The 18176-nt window shown below is 34.8% G+C and overlaps 1 long non-coding RNA gene across 1 annotated transcript; it reads left to right on the top strand.

Annotated features, from left to right (window-relative positions):
• Positions 1 to 933: 933 nt before the first annotated feature.
• Positions 934 to 16031, top strand: LOC311304519. Its single transcript, XR_014629936.1, has 3 exons — positions 934 to 1718; positions 13799 to 13900; positions 15688 to 16031. It is a non-coding gene; the product is annotated as an uncharacterized lncRNA (long non-coding RNA).
• The last annotated feature ends 2145 nt before the right edge of the window (positions 16032 to 18176 follow it).

Genomic DNA, 18176 nt, shown 5'->3' with positions numbered 1-18176 from the left:
ACAATGATCTCAATATAACATTGTCCCAATGTTTCATGATAACAAAAGAAGAACATTCCACTTGCAACATTTTGAGCATATTTTGGGAATGTTGTTAAAGTTAAAGTTTGTACAATGATCTCAAAATAACATTGTCCCAATGTTTCATAAAAACAAAAGAGGAACATTCTCTCTGTCACATTAGGAAAATGTTTTGAGGATATCATTGAGAGATGAGATGTTGAATGTTCTTTATAAAACGTTATTTTAATGTGACGAGTTAACAAAATTATAACATTTTATTTGCAACATTTTGAGAATATTTTGGGAATGTTGTTAAAGTTAAAGTTTGTACAATGATCTCAATATAACATTGTCCCAATGTTTCATAAAAACAAAAGAAGAACATTCTCTCTGTCACATTTGTAGAATATTTTGAGGATATCATTGAGAGATGAGATGTTGAATGTTCTTTATAAAACGTTCTTCTAATGTGACGAGTTAACACAATTAGAACATTTTACTTGCAACATTTTGAGCATATTTTGGGAATGTTGTTAAAGTTAAAGTTTGTACAATGATCTCAAAATAACGTTGTCTTAATGTTTTGTCATAACAAAAGAAGAACGTTCTCTCTGTCACGTTAGGAAAATGTTTTGAGGATATCATTGAGAGATGAGATGTTGAATGTTCTTCATAAAACGTTCTTCTAATGTGACGAGTTAACACAATTAGAACATTTTACTTGCAACATTTTGAGCATATTTTGGGAATGTTTTTAAAGTTAAAGTTTGTACAATGATCTCAATATAACATTGTCCCAATGTTTCATGATAACAAAAGAAGAACATTCTACTTGCAACATTTTGAGCATATTTTGGGAATGTTGTTAAAGTTAAAGTTTGTACAATGATCTCAAAATAACATTGTCCCAATGTTTCATGATAACAAAAGAAGAACATTCTCTCTGTCACGTTAGGGAAATGTTTTGAGGATATCATTGAGAGATGAGATGTTGAATGTTCTTCATAAAACGTTCTTCTAATGTGACAAGTTAACACAATTAGAACATTTTACTTGCAACATTTTGAAAAAATAAAATAAAATAAACCTCAGCATAGGAGCTTTACAATGAGGGAACTGAGAACATTGTGTCTTTATACATAACATAAATGTCCTTTCAAAATGAAATTATTTTCAAACCTGTATGACTTACTTCTCTGAAACACAAGAATGTTGGGAATTAAACAACATTGGAACCCATTTTATGAAAAAAAAAAAAAAAAAAACAGTGAAGTCATTTCTCAAGATATCTTAATTAAGGTTATACAAAATAAATTCATACAGTTTTGGAACAACATGGAGTACCGGTAAATAACGATAGAGAGTCTATTTTTTGGATGAGCTGTTCTTTTTAGGACATGTTCCCAGGGTCCTTTGCTAAATTAACCATGGTTTTTATTATAGTAAAGTGTAGAAACAATATTTTTATGGTGGATTGATTACAATAATTTATTACCATTTAGTTAGTGTTGCAAAACCATGGTTAATGTTAGTAAGGGTTCTCCAGATTTATATAGCCTAACACTTAAGGAAAACATAAAAAATGGTCCTATGTCACCCAGATCAATAGTCTGTTAACACACATTAACACACTTTTTACATTTTCTTAAGATCAAGCATTGGACCAATGTTTACGCAGCAGAACAGGCACCAACAGAGAAACAAGTCCATCACTAGTAACCCAGCGAGCAAAAAGTCGTCCAGAAGACGTCTAAAAGACGTCATTCTTAGACATCCAGAAGACGTCCTCACAGGAGCCAGAATGAAAGTTTTTTTGACGTCTATTCTGGACATTGTATAGACGTCAATTAAAGACGTCCTAAAGACGTCATTCTTAGACATCCAGAAGACATCCTCACAGGAGCCAGAATGAAAGTTTTTTTTACGTCTTTTCTGGACATTGTATAGACGTCAATTAAAGACGTGCTAAAGACGTCATTCTTAGACATCCAGAAGACGTCCTCACAGGAGCCAGAATGAAAGTTTTTTTTACGTCTTTTCTGGACATTGTATAGACGTCAATTAAAGACGTGCTAAAGACGTCATTCTTAGACATCCAGAAGACGTCCTCACAGGAGCCAGAATGAAAGTTTTTTTGACGTCTTTTCTGGACATTGTATAGACGTCAATTAAAGACGTGCTAAAGACGTCATTCTTAGACATCCAGAAGACGTCCTCACAGAACCCAGAATGAAAGTTTTTTTGACGTCTTTTCTGGACATTGTATAGACGTCAATTAAAGACGTGCAAAAGACGTCATTCTTAGACATCCAGAAGACGTCCTCACAGAAGCCAGAATGAAAGTTTTTTTGACGTCTTTTCTGGACATTGTATAGACGTCAATTAAAGACGTGCTACAGACGTCATTCTTAGACATCCAGAAGACGTCCTCACAGGAGCCAGAATGAAAGTTTTTTTTACGTCTTTTCTGGACATTGTATAGATGTCAAGTAAAGACGTGCTACAGACGTCATTCTTAGACATCTAAAGGCAGCCAGAATAAAAGTTGTATTAGACGTGTTTTCTGTAGTAGAAATGTCAAAGACTGTTAAAGACCCATACTGACATGGAAATCCCATATGTGCATTTTGCAAGGATCCAACTTTAAAAAAATATTTACTTACAAATATTTATAAAACAGTGGTTGAACTTGTGAGTGAGCTAGTTCTCACTGAGAAAAACCCAGTTACTCCTTGTTAATGGTTGTCGTGTCATGAAACTGCAGACACACAGACCATAGACCTAAATAAGATTTTAAAGAATATTGATAATATTGTATATTCAATTGAATAACTGTGGTGTATATACTTGCATTTGTATATCTTAACAATATAACTGTAATAAACTGCTTACCATTTTCCTGTAAACCAAACTAATCACTCCAAGAAATCAACTATTTAAATCTCAAGATATATTTTTATTACTATTTTAAAATTTAACAGCCGAAAGAGTAAAGTATAAATTAACACAATAAAACTTAAAAGCCAGAACAGTAAAGTTGTAAATTAACACAATTTCCCTTTAAATAATCTATAAAATGTTGTTAAAACAATATAACATACCAGTTAACAAAATATGGCTGCTATAAGGTTCACAAGCTTCATTTATAGCAGCAAGCAGTTTCAGATGATCGGCTACAGACTTTCTTTGGGCCTCTGTTGCAGCTGGGTCCCATTTCATGACAGCAGCTACAATCAAAGCAAAAAAATCCACATGTAAAATAAATAAATACAAATGCCACTGTTGTGGTTTAGCTTATAGCAGAGATACATAGTTGAAAATTTGAGTACTCAAATCAATTAAATGAAATAAATCACAAATCAAGTAAAATTACATCAAGCCTGATATAAGGCATTCCACACACACACACACACACACACACACACACACACACACACACACACACACACATACATAGGGGCCATTTACAACTTCATGCGATTTTAGTGATCGGATAGCTATATGATCTTGAAAAGACCAGGTGTAAATGCCCTCCGAAACGCATTCGTGACGCATTTGAATCTGATTGCTCAAACCACTTCAGTAGGAGGTCTGGGCCGCATTCCAGAAGAAACTGGACAAGTGTAAATGCATCTGGTTGTTGAAACCACATATGTAAATTTTACTCCTCCTAAAAACGCTCTAAAATAAAGGTGTGAGAGCGTGTTATAGGCTATATGTCATGTTATAGCCAGTTATGACGACGCTACTGCCGCATCGCCGCTGACCATCTAACGTTATTCATCAAGCCAACGTGCAAACTATCGCAAATCAAAGTGAAAGTAAGTCCCTGATGCTTAACACACAGTTATCATCATTAAAAGTAAAGAAACGAAATGATCTTACCAGGGCTGTTGCGCTCTCTCCTATTGCGGTCTTTGATTTAGAAATTTTAACGGATGATCAATAAAATGCAGCTCATATCTGTTGCTTTCGGTGACGTGAACGCCATTAAATTTGCATAGCGAGGGAATCGAGGGAATTATGTGACCAGGTGTAAATGGAATTGTTGTGATAAAACAGATAGCTATCCGATCTGAGAAAACGCATCAAGTGGCCAGGTTTAAACAGCCCCATATACACACACACACACACACACACACACACACACACACACACACACGCACATATTAGGGGTGTAAGTTAACGGTTCACAAAATCCATGGTTCGGTTCAATACGATACACTTGTGTCACGGTTCGGTACGTTTTCGATACAGGAAAAAGAAAGAAATACCAGAGAAATTTCCTTGTTTTAATATTTTTAACTTTTTTTTTGTATTAAACCTAACATCATAAAGTATGATTTTTTTTTTTTACTTTGAGGAATGATGAAGCTATAATTGACTCTTAGAAGCATGTAAAACAGCTCCTTGAAAAAAATGAAATGTAATATTGTAGTTATAAACAAAGGTTTATTTTAGTTCAGATTAACATTTGAGGGCAGTAATTTTATTTATGTCAAAAAAATAAAACTAACGTAATGTAACTTGAAAGCATTATAGCCTACTATTCCTGCCAAACTTCCATGGTTACAGTTAGTGTTACTACAGTAAATCCATGGTGAATGTTGCTGATCTGTGGACACTGGATTGTTCATTCATGGCACAATGTTTCCACGTCAGCGCTGTTTGATCCGTTAATAACAGAGAAATATGAATGCTTCTCACTAGATCTCGCAGCGATGTTATTACTTCAGTGGGGATCTATTAGCGCAGTGTAGAAGCCTAACAGTGTCGCTTGATCAAGATCGGCTCGCGCTGCACTGGTCCAAACTGATAAACGGCCCGTGAAGCACATAATAACAGCACCTGCTTTCTGGTCAGTTAGCCTACAGTACCTGCTTTTTTTGTGGAAACCAAATCTTTTGATTGTGAGAGAGCCATGTGTTAAAAGTCAGATGGCACTTAAGCTACTTTATGATTTGCCCTATGTCTGAACAAAAGAAATAAAAGTTAACTATCTATACCATATTGAATTGCATAGCATCATATTTTTGCAATGCGTTGAATCGAAATCGAATCGCACCGGATCGTAATAATAGTGAATCGTATTGCATTGCATCGGTAGCTGGCAGCTGCTTATCTGTATCATTAATGTATTGTATCGTTGGCTATGCATCGAGATGCGTATCGTATCGGCCTGTTATGGAGATGCACATCCCTAATACCTACATAGGAAAAGTAACTACATTTACATACTGTGAATCGTTTTTTTAATTTATCGAGAATCGTTTTTGAATCGAAAATCGCAATTGTATCGAATTATGACATTTTCTTAATCTTACACCCCTAATATAAACATACATATAGTACTTTGGAGACCAATTGTGTTGAAATAACATTGAGACAAAGGAGGTAGAGGACGAATACTCACTTCTCTTGGTAGCTGTTCCGATGAATGACGGATCCTGGCCGCAGAAAGATAAAAGAGAGAGGTAAAAGGGGGGAATAAATTAGCATGGGTCACATTTCATTCGTTTTGTCTGGTATCTAAAACTTATGTCTGATAGAAAAATGTGCATCACCAAAAGAAGGAACATGTAGATTAACACAGTGGATCTGTCCAAATGGTAATCGTTTTAATAACGTTGTCATCTGAACAAAGAAAGAACTCTTCCGTTTTTAGTACATTGTTGTTGTGTAAAAGTTCCTTAAGTTTGTGTGTTCTTGACGTCTTTTCTTTTAACCCTGCAGGTAGTTACATTAACACATCTATTAATAAAAGTTTTACCTATGGAACTTCGGTATGATGAAAATGTGTGTAATATAGCAAACCCAAACAAACAACTCAATTATTCTATGTTAAATGGAACTCTTCCACCATATCTAGTTTTAAAATGAATCACAGGAACTTGCCATCCTAGGTCACATTACCATAAATATAATATAAAATTATTATAAGATAATATTACTTCAGTTAATTTACCATCGCATGCATGTCCCCCTTTGCTAACCCTTTTGTGGAAGGCTCTTTGTGAAGGGATTTAGATGTTTGCTTGGAACACCCCTTTAATTGTACATTTATTAAATCACATGTAAGGTTTATAAATAATACTAGGTAAAGGAGAGCAAACTGATTCCCCCTTCATTTTATCTACCTTATGCCGACCGAAAGGTATATGATTTTCTTTCTTCAGATGAAAACAGATATTTTAGAAAAAATAAACTAGACTTTTAGAAATATTATCCATCTCTTGTGTTTGTGTGTCAAATAATGCAAGTGAATAGACACCAAAATGCTGAAGGTCGAAAAAGTCCAAGAGCATTGCTCACATGATAAGTGCAGAAAACATCTTGTGTGAACAACACAGCAAGCTGTGAGTAGGCTGTATGAAGTTTCTGGCATATGCACTTGCATTATATTGGCTTAGAATAATGGATAATTAAAAAAAATATATTTGTGGAAAGAAAGTCAGATATACATCTGGAATGGCACGAGTGAAGAAAAAAAAGAGATCATTTTTTAATTTCGGAGTGCATTGTGCCTTTAAAATTGACTGCGGATTTAGATACTGGGTAACACTTTATTTTGTAAGTCCACTTTAGACATTCTACTAACTATAAGTAACTTTGCAACTATGTCAACTATCTGTCATTAGAGTATTAGTAGACTGTCTGCTTAATATTTGCTAACACTCTGTTTTGTTGGTCCCCTAACAGACATTCTACTGACTATAAGTTACTTGGCAACTACAAGTCAACTTATTCTCCTAACCCATTTCCTAACATCTAAACTTAACCTACCAGTCTATTGACTGTCTACTACAGCCTACTAATACTCTAATGAGAGTTAGTTGACATGTAGTTGAAAAGTTATAGTTAGTAAAATTTCTAAAGTGGACTATCGAAATAAAGTGTAACCAGACACTGCAGTGGATACTTACTAGTGATGGACTTTTTTCTCTGTTGGTGCCTATTCTGCTCCGTAAGTCCAATGCTTGATCTAAAAATATATATTTTTTAAAAAAGTGTGTTAATAGGATTATTGATCGGGTAACATAGGACCATTTTTTTAATGTTCCATAAGTGTTATATAAATCTGGAGAACCCTTACTAAAAATTAACACTGTTTTGCGACACTAACCAAATGGTAATAAATTATTGTAATACGTAAAATAGGAAAGAGGCCGCACTATGCATAAACTTTTATTTGCAAAAACACGTTTCGGCGTGTGCCTTCATCAGTTTGCACGCGCCGAAACGCATTTTTGCAAATATAAGTTTATGCATAGTGCGGCCTCTTTCCTATTTTACGTATTACAATTATCCAGGCCAGCACTCTAAAACTTTATTAATATATGCAGTGAAGCCTGCTCCTATACTCACTTAATAAATTATTGTATTAAATCCACCATAAAAACATGGTTTCTACACTATAATAAATAAAACATGGTTAATTTAGCAAATGTCCTTAAATGATTAGTTCACCTCAAAGTTGAAAATTGTGTCATCATTTACTCACCCTCAAGTTGATTTAAACCTGTATGAATTTCTTTCTTCTGCTGAACACAAAGAAAGATATTTTGAAGAATGTCGGTAAACAGACAGACTTGGGTCCCATTGACTTCCATAGTAGGAAAAAAAAAATACTATGGAAGTCAATGGGACCCAAGTTACAGACATTCTTCAAAATATCTTTCTTTGTGTTCAGCAGAAGAAAGAAAGAAAGAAATTCATACAGATTTGAAACAACTTGAGGGTGAGTAAATGATGACACAATTTTTAACTTTGAGGTGAACTAATCCTTTAAAAGAACAGCTCATCCAAAAAAAAAGAAAAAAAGAAAATAGAGTTAACTTACATTAAAACACACCCAATTACCCTTGTGTTGTACCCATTTTATGAGATTCTTATGTAGGCCTAGAACCATAATTAAGATATCTTGAAAAATGCCTTTTATTTTTGTCATACAATGAATATAGGCCTAGTTGTTTTATTCCCAAAATTCTTGTGTTTCACAAAAGTAAGTTATAGAGGTTTGAAAAAAATACTTTCATTTTGAAAGACATTTATTTTTGGGTCAGCTAGGCCTGTAAACTCAAGAAGATAAAGCTTGTCTGGAGGGTTTGAACCAGTGCATTTGAGCAGAGTTTACATGTTCTGTCTCTATTTCACGTGTATTTTATGACAATACTCACCGCATCTGAACATCGTGTGGCTGGATAATATTTATTCCCAAAATGCCTGGATCATGAAGGAAACACACACATACACATCAATATTAGTTATTTGTTTTACTTACTAACGGAGACATTTGCAAAAGCTTGCAAAATTGACTCACCAGCTCCAAAACATATTATTACGACTCGTTAATTTAACTGATCGGTAGCCATCCCGCGATCAACAATAGATTCAAAAGCCTAGTTTGCAGATTCTTATAGTAAGACTGTGACAGTTCCTTTCTGTCTAAAGATACAATATTCTCAGTTCACTCGTTGTAAAGCATTTATTTTTTATCATAAAGTTAGACAAGTTAACGTTACACATCCTAGCAGCACATAACATTAATACATTGGGAATACCGTATGCACTAATAATATTGCTCTAATCGCGTTTAGATTCTCAATTTAATACACTTTATCTTGATGTAGCAGAATTTGTATAAAATAAAGTTATTTACCTTCCGTAGATTGCAATATGTCCGTTGTTAAAATTCTTTGTCCATTTCCTTGTTTGTTCTTCATTTACACCCAGCAACACCCAGCAACTCGCTCAAAATAAACATTTAGCAGTCCGATGTAAAATAATCCATGTTTTAAACGATGTAAAACCCACAGAATAGGCTAATATTGAAGATCCCGCGCAGCAGCAAAGCAAACACTGACTCGCTCAACTGACGTTTATTCAAACTTGACTCGTAAAGGCGCGCATAGTTGTCATTGGCTAGATTCCTGGATGACAGTCAGAATAAACAGAGAATAACCAATCATGCTCAAAACAGCTAGGAGAGACAGCCAATAGTGTGGCAACATTGCAATTACAGGAAAATATGAATATATATATATATATATATATATATATATATATATATATATATATATATATATATATATAATGTGCTATTTATTTGGTTGTATTTGTAGGCTGGCTGTATATTTAATCAATTGGTTAAATTGTTTTTTCATTGCAGTGCATGATTAAAAATTAAACGTTAAAAATTAAAGATTAAAAATACTGTAAGAACTTACAGTAACTGACCATATATAATATGTATTTACCACTGTTCTTATAAAGCGCAATTTAATAGAGCAAACAGTGTATTAAACAGAGCAAACACTGCATTCATATACAATTCTGTATGTAGATCTATATGAAAATCTAATGAATTGGTATCATGGTGGTGACAGTTACATTCATGTGACCCATAATGACCCTTTTACACTTTCACAAATTCTTGACCTTTCCTTTAGAAACAATGCCTAATAATGTCAACATATCCTTTTTCACCCTGTGTGGCACTGGTACACAACCTGTTGGTTTAGAGTTAATCCTCTGTCCAACGCAACACTTTGGTAACATTGGCATAAATATATACAAGTTACAACATAATACCCCGGGTTTCACACTTTCACAGGCAAGACTTAAGCCTGTAGTCCCAGACTAAAATGCATGTTTGAGCAGTATTAGCTGAAAGCAACTGACATATCTTATGGCAGTGCCATTTTTTTGTCTCAAGATGCACGCCAGTAATGCACATTTTTAAAAGCTATAATTAAATACCCAAATTGAACTAAGGACAAATCCTGGCTTTATCTAAACCATGTCTGTGAAACTGGGTCTGGGTTAGAAATTAAGGGTTAAGGTTAACCCTAACCCTAACCTTAAGACTTGCCTACAGACTTTTATTTAACAGCATGGCGTGAACTGCAGTGGTTAGGCCTTTAGCATTGCTAAAGGACAAAAATCTTCTCACTGTGACAGTCTGTTTAGTAAAGATTGTTTGTATGGATTGTCCCTAAACTAGAGCTATTGATGCATTCAAAACATACCTGTATCATAAAGATCGTATTTACAAATTGAACATACATGAACGCCGCCACAATGATGAAAATATGAGTAGGAAGCTTGGGATTTTCTTTTAGCCCGATCTTGAAGAGTTATGAGTGTGTCAGTGAGAAACATGTAATACCACAATACTTTGGTATTTAGCAGTTACATTGTCAGGCTTTTCTATTTACGATGAAGTAAGCTAATGCCTGCACAAAATATGACAGTATTATAGTATTACAATATAACATGTAATTATACATTTTACAGTGGCTTCATAAATTAATTTAAAACATAAATAGTAAAATAGTAAAACCTCATGAATACAAACTTCCCAGGAGGACTTAAAAGCATCATGTGTGCATCATGAACCCTGTTGGTGTCTGATCAGCAAGATCAATTTAACAGTTAATGATATAGTCCGTAAATTAACAGTCAGTTAATTAATTTACAGATATTGTTTGTCATTTTGTTCTGAACTAGTTCTGGCTGTCAGTGGACGTTTAGATTATGGCCGGATTGGACATCATTATTCACGTCATTTATGGACTGTTTCTGGATGTCAACGGACGTCCAGATTATAGTCAGTATGAACGTCTTTTCTGAACTAGTTCTGGCTGTCAGTGGACGTTTAGATTATGGCTGGATTGGACATCTTTATTCACGTCATTTATGGACTGTTTCTGGATGTCAAAGGACGTCCAGATTATTGCCAGTATGAACGTCTGTTCTGAACTAGTTCTGGCTGTCAGTGGACGTTTAGATTATGGCTGGATTGGACATCTTTATTCACGTAATTTATGGACTGTTTCTGGATGTCAACGGACGTCCAGATTATAGTCAGTATGAACGTCTTTTCTGAACTAGTTCTGGCTGTCAGTGGACGTTTAGATTATGGCTGGATTGAACATCTTTATTCACGTCATTTATGGACTGTTTCTGGATGTCAACGGATGTCCAGATTATAGTCAGTATGAACGTCTTTTCTGAACTAGTTCTGGCTGTCAATGGACGTTTAGATTATGGCTGGATTGAACATCTTTATTCACGTCATTTATGGACTGTTTCTGGATGTCAACGGACGTCCAGATTATAGTCAGTATGAACGTCTTTTCTGAACTAGTTCTGGCTGTCAGTGGACGTTTAGATTATGGCCGGATTGAACATCTTTATTCACGTCATTTATGGACTGTTTCTGGATGTCAACGGACGTCCAGATTATAGTCAGTATGCACGTCTTTTCTGAACTAGTTCTGGCTGTCAGTGGACGTTTAGATTATGGCCAGATTGGACATCTTTATTCGCGTCATTTATGGACTGTTTCTGGATGTCAACGGACGTCCAGATTATAGTCAGTATGAACGTCTTTTCTGAACTAGTTCTGGCTGTCAGTGGACGTTTAGATTATGGCTGGATTGGACATCTTTATTTGCGTCATTTATGGACTGTTTCTGGATGTCAACGGACGTCCAGATTATAGTCAGTATGAACGTCTTTTCTGAACTAGTTCTGGCTGTCAGTGGACGTTTAGATTATGGCTGGATTGGACATCTTTATTCGCGTCATTTATTGACTGTTTCTGGATGTCAACGGACGTCCAGATTATAGTCAGTATGAACGTCTTTTCTGAACTAGTTCTGGCTGTCAGTGGACGTTTAGATTATGGCCGGATTGGACATCTTTATTCACGTCATTTATGGACTGTTTCTGGATGTCAACAGACGTCCAGATTATTGCCAGTATGAACGTCTTTTCTGAACTAGTTCTGGCTGTCAGTGGACGTTTAGATTATGGCCGGATTGAACATCTTTATTCACGTCATTTATGGACTGTTTCTGGATGTCAAAGGACGTCCAGATTATAGTCAGTATGAACGTCTTTTCTGAACTAGTTCTGGCTGTCAGTGGACGTTTAGATTATGGCTGGATTGGACATCTTTATTCACGTCATTTATGGACTGTTTCTGGATGTCAACGGACGTCCAGATTATAGCCAGTATGAACGTCTTTTCTGATCTAGTTCTGGCTGTCAGTAGACGTTTAGATTATGGCCAGATTGGACATAATTACTCAGTGTCATTAGTCGACTAATTCTGGCTGTCAATGGACGTTCAGATCATGGCCTGGACGGGCGGACTTGATATCAACCTGTTTTGTACGTCCACAGACGTCGCTTGCTCAGTGGGAAGTATCCACTGCATTTTATAAAACCGTAGTCAATTTTAAACGCACAATGCACTCCAAAATAAAAATGATCTATTTTTTTCTCCCTCGTGCCAGATTTATATCTGTCCCAGATTTATATCTGACTTTCTTTCCACAGAGATTTTTAGAAAAATTATCATTAAAGAGAATCATATAAAGAGAAATGTGGGAGGAGCTTGAATTTATTGCCTAGCCCTGTTTGTTTGAACCGCGAGAGCCGTCAAAGCTTATGCTACTCCTATGTCATGCACCGACAAGAGCCTTTTATAGTCAACACGTCGGACGCAAGCAACTTGCAGTTTTGCCCCCACCAACAACGCATAGTATTGCATACAACGGTGCGTCGCGTATCAAAAACTGGGACGACACATTTTTCTACTCATAGACGCATATGGCGGCCGAAGTGTAGTGATGCGTAGCCTTGCAGGCGCATATGCGTATCGATGCGTTGACTAACTCTTTGGGCGTAATTTGACTTGCATATGGCTGTCTGCTGGAAGCTAGTTATTTAAGTCGATAAAATTATAAATATGGTAGGGCTGGGGGAATTAACACGTTAATCTTCGCGATTAATTTGAGATGCTTAACGAGTTTATAAAAAAAATGCAATTAACGCAGCACTTTTTTTTGCCTCATTTTAATGACTTCCTGTTGCGGAAAAGGCTGCAAAATATGCCGTCCCGCCCCTCCGTGTTTGGCGATCAGGTTTTATTCTCGCGCAGCTTTCATGACCGGGTCTTTTCCGCTCCGCGCTCTCCATTCCGTGTGTGTGTGTCGGCGCACTGACACACACACACAACACTGAGCAAACATTGAGCTCTTTGCTCAATGTTCTGCTCCGTGTTTGCGCTGCGCGTTCTGCTCTGTCGTTATCGTTAACGGCTCCAAACATGACCCGATCATGCACTGGAAAAGCAAAGTCAAATAACGTGAAATTTCTCAGTAGTAGACTTCTGTGAAATAGCCCTACTGAGCTGGTATAGTCATGCTGACAACAATGGTAAAATTACCTGCTCTGATCACATGCTCTTGTAATAATAGCTTTGTAGGACTATGTTTTATTTTGATAATTAGAAAAAAAAAATTATAATAATAAATTGTTAAATTTATTATGTTGATTGATTATTGAAAATAATAATATATTGATATATTGATGTTTAATATTATTTTAATACAGGGCTATTTTCTGTTCCTTTTTTTCCTTTTTGTTGTTTAATTAGGTTATTCTAAGTTTAAATATTGATGATTACAAGCTTGGGGGAAATGCAATTAATTGCATTTAATTACAGCAAATTGTGTAAATAATCAGTTACTTTTTTTAATCGATTCCCAGCCCTAAAATATAAAATATGGATATGTTTCTTACACAAACGCATCACTTCGCTTCACCTTTCGCCTTTATTAACCTGCCAGAGCCGTGTGGAGTACTTTTATCATGGATGGATGCATTTTTATGGACTTGTCAAAAAAATCCCACAGGGAGCTACAGAATAAGAAATCTTTGAAGTCCACTTTTTTACTGTCTGTTTCCATCAGTAAAATTACAGTTGTTTTTTTTCTCTCAGAATTGTGAGGCAAGAACACACAATTGCAAGAAAATATCAGAATTGTGAGCTGTCTTTTTTACTCCCCTCAGAATTCACCCTTCGAGGGAGTTTGATTGACAGGTATTTTTTACATTTTTATTTTACCAAAAATATTTTTTTCTAAAAAAATTACACAAATTAAACGTTGAGACTTTGTTTCAACTTTCATATCAAAAGTAACCTGCTCTGTCTTGTCTCTGCGTTTAAACGTTTCAGCGTTTTTTCTGTGATCCGCAATGTATTTTTCATTGCGTGACAACATGATGTGTGGCGTGAGAGCGCCATGGCTTGTTGGACATAGCAACAGTAACTAAAGGGGGCGGGTCTTTGCAAATTGCATTAACCATGGCTGCCTGTTAATTATCACTGGACTACTTCGCTCTCGCATCTCCCAAAAGTAAATTTTTTTTTGTTTTCTTGATTCCATTTGAATGGTTTAATTAAATTGCTATAACCAATTATTTAAAATGTAATGATTTAAGCAAAACGTTCTTCAAAGGTTAAACCAAACTTTTATTTGACGGATTGCCGTGTAGACCTTTGAGTTTCTCTGTGTTTTATGATATGATGATAGTTTTTCTCAAATGAAGCTAAAATGCTGCTGAAGTGACTCTCAGAGCAGCTGTATTGATGAAGTGCATTAATGTTCTCATATAGAAACGACAGCAAAAAAAAATAAGCCAGAATTGCTTTTTTTTCTCAGGTTTTACTAATTTATCCTGTGATTCTGACTTTCAAACGGCCAATTGCGAGTTTATATCTCGCACTTCTGAGAAAAAAAAGTTTGAATTGTGATTCGCAATTACCTTTTTTAAAAATTGTATTCCATGGCGGAAACAAGCTTTCATATGCACAGACAGTAGCTCACATTTAACATGCAGATTGTGCGCACACAGAAACCTACTGGAGCACAAAAAGTTAGTGTCAACACTGTCCTGTGATTTCTCAATAAGAAACAGAAGTTATAGCATATTTTTCTTTCTGCTTTTGAAGTAACTAAAACTTACAGCTTAGCTAATAGCAAAGAGACGATTCACAGGTATGATTAAATCACACTAGAAATTGTTCTATCTCAAATGCAGTACTACTTTATCTGTATCTGATTTAAAACAAGCAGAAATCTGTAAGAAATGTAACAATCCATAGACAATATAACTGATGAAAATGAGCTGTTACATCAGAGCAAAAGCATCGTGGGCAGTGCTGTGACATGCTGCAGCTGTGCTCAAGGCTACCTGAGTTCGAGGTTCACACTTCTCAAGCCAAGTTTGTAGTTTGTTAAAATAATTTAGCCTCTAGTTGTGTTATTAAAGGGATACTCCACTTTTTTTGGAAATAGGCTCATTTTACAACTCCCCCAGAGTTAAACAGTTGAGTTTTACCGTTTTCGAATCCATTCAGCCGAGTGTCTGATATTTGGAAGAATATCAGTAACCAGACAGTTTCTGGTCTCATTGACTTCCATAGTAGGAAAAAATATATACTATGGAAGTCAATGAGACCAGAAACTGTCTGGTTACTGACATTCTTCTAAATATCAGAAACTCGGCTGAATGGATTCGAAAACGGTAAAACTCAACTGTTTAACTCTGGGGGAGTTATAAAATGAGCCTATTTCCAAAAAAAGTGGAGTATCCCTTTAACATGTATATAATGGATTAAGTATATGTTTTAAATTACAGAAACAAAATAGATACTCATAAGGTATCATATTTATACTTTTAAATAAACTAATCTAATTAATTTCTGATTAATAATTAGGCTGGCTAATTTTGAAAGTTTTCAAAGTCAATATTGCTTGTGATCTTAATATGTAATATGTATTTGTATTATTTTTGTTTACACTGTTGCATGATCTTCTTTTATAGGCTATGAGGAAAAACTCTACCATGCACACAGAGAATGGAGCTCAATTCTGCTAACTGGGATAGCAGCTGAAAAAGAAGAAGAGAAGAACAGTAGAACACCTATTAATGCAGATGACTTTATTCTTTTTCTGCAAGAACCAAGACAACCAAAGACTGATGATGAGCGCTCTGAGCAAGCAGCAGTCAAGACGTGTGATTGCACATTGGACTTTACTGAGTTCTTCATTTAATGTTGGGCATCTACTGTACGCAGAACTTCTAATAATTTATGTGAATGCCATTCATAAACCTGTTAGATTTTTGTTTTATTTTAGAGATTAATAAAATTGTATGTTTTAACAATGTTATAGCTAAGCATTTTTTATGTTTAAGAGAACATTTTGGGAACAAAAATAAAACTTCCCACTAAAAAATTTATAAGAATGTTAAGTAGTATTTTTAAGAGTATTTTTAGAGAATGTTATCCTAACTTTTAGAAGAACGTTCTAAGAATAAAAATAAAACTTCCTGCTAAAAACTTTATAAGAATAAAGGGATAATGTTCTAAAAATGTTATGATTAAACATTTATAGAAGGTCATCATCACAAAACATTTTTAGAGTGTTCTTAGAGAATGTTATCCTACCTTTTAGGAGAAATAATGTTCTAACAATATTATTATTAAACATTTTTATAATGTTGTAAAAAAAAATGTTATCTGAACTTTTAAAAGAACATTCTGGGAACAAAAATAAAAACACCCCCTGAAAACTTTCTAAGAACGTTAGAGAATAATGTTGTAAGAATGGTACACCTAAACATTTTAATAATGTTTTTAAATAATGTTATCCGAACATTTAAAAGAACATTCTGGGAACAAAAATAAAACTATCCGCTTACAACATTATAAGAACGTTAGAGAATAATGTTATAAGAATGTTATTACTAAACATTTTAATAATGTTTTTAGAAAATGTTCTCTAAACATTTAAAAAAACATTCTGGGAACAAAAATAAAACTACCCGCTGAAAACGTTCTATGAACATTAGAGAATAATGTTATAAGAACGTTATTACTAAACATTTTAATAATGTTTTTAAAAAAATGTTATCCGAACATTTATAAGAACATTCTGGGAACAAAAATAAAACTACACGCTAAAAACATTATAAGAACGTCAGAGAATAATGTTATAAAAATGTTACTACTAAACATTTTAATAATGTTTTTAGAAAATGTTCTCTAAACATTTAAAAAAACATTCTGGGAACAGAAATAAAATAGCCGCTGAAAACGTTCTGAGAAAATTAGAGAATAATGTTAAAAGAATGTTACTACTAAACATTTTAATAATGTTTTTAAAGAATGTTCTCCAAACTTTTAAAAGAACATTCTGGGAACAAAACTAAAACTAGCCGCTGAAAACTTTCTAAGAACGTTAGAGAATAATGTTAAAAGAATGTTACTACTAAACATTTTAATAATGTTTTTAAAGAATGTTCTCCAAACTTTTAAAAGAACATTCTGGGAACAAAACTAAAACTAGCTGCTGAAAACTTTCTAAGAACGTTAGAGAATAATGTTAAAAGAATGTTACTACTAAACATTTTAATAATGTTTTTAAAGAATGTTCTCCAAACTTTTAAAAGAACATTCTGAGAACAAAACTAAAACTAGCCGCTGAAAACATTTATAGAACAATACATGCTAATGTTCTTAGAACATTTTTAGAACAAAAGATTTCTAGCTGGGGTATAATTTAAGGTAACAGAGATTGTTTTGGCTTTATAGCGGTTCTTTAATAAAGTTATTTTCCAGCTAAAGTTAGTTTTGATTGATTCGCTTCCGTCGCAACGATCATTTGTTATTAAATTAGGGACCGCTAAGACGACACCATTCTCTCTACACAGACTTTAAACGCGAACCTGTGATAAACGCTGATGGTGTTCACATGCGCATTAAGAATTGGTTCTATAGTTATGTGCGTTTTAATATATGTGCGCAGGTTTGTAATTCCCTACAAACCAAGCCTAAACAAAATACTGGTCTTTGCTTATAAATTTTGATACAGAATTTTATTTTGTCACTTCGGGGTAGGTACGCGAAACGAATTTTCCCGACAACGCTTTATCTGGAGTAGTAAAGGGATCCTCCATAGGGAGAGACTAGTTGGCACTTCAGCATTGCGTTGTCATCGGGTCCAGGTGAAGGTCCTTCGTCAGATCTGGATACGGCCTGGATCCGACAGGCTGCGGGAAAACCTTGGGATAAACAAAGACACTAAAATTAGCGTAGATGCCATTCTTCTTCTGATGTAACGAGTACATCAGGATTTATGGGAAGTGTTCCCGGTTCCGGCTGACCAAATCTATGCAGCCTAACATTGAATTATAGAAGTTTATAATGTATTATGTGAATTCTAGGTCAAAGAGATGTCTTTAATCTAGCTTTGAACTGACAGAGTGTGTCTGCTTCCCGGACAATGGTAGGAAGACTGTTCCAAAGTTTT

The sequence above is a fragment of the Rutilus rutilus genome, assembly GCF_951802725.1.
Source record: "Rutilus rutilus genome assembly, chromosome: 15".
Taxonomy (NCBI): Eukaryota; Metazoa; Chordata; class Actinopteri; order Cypriniformes; family Leuciscidae; genus Rutilus; species Rutilus rutilus.
The sequence above is the reverse complement of the archived record's forward strand: the minus strand, read 5'-3'. Positions and strand labels throughout refer to the sequence as shown.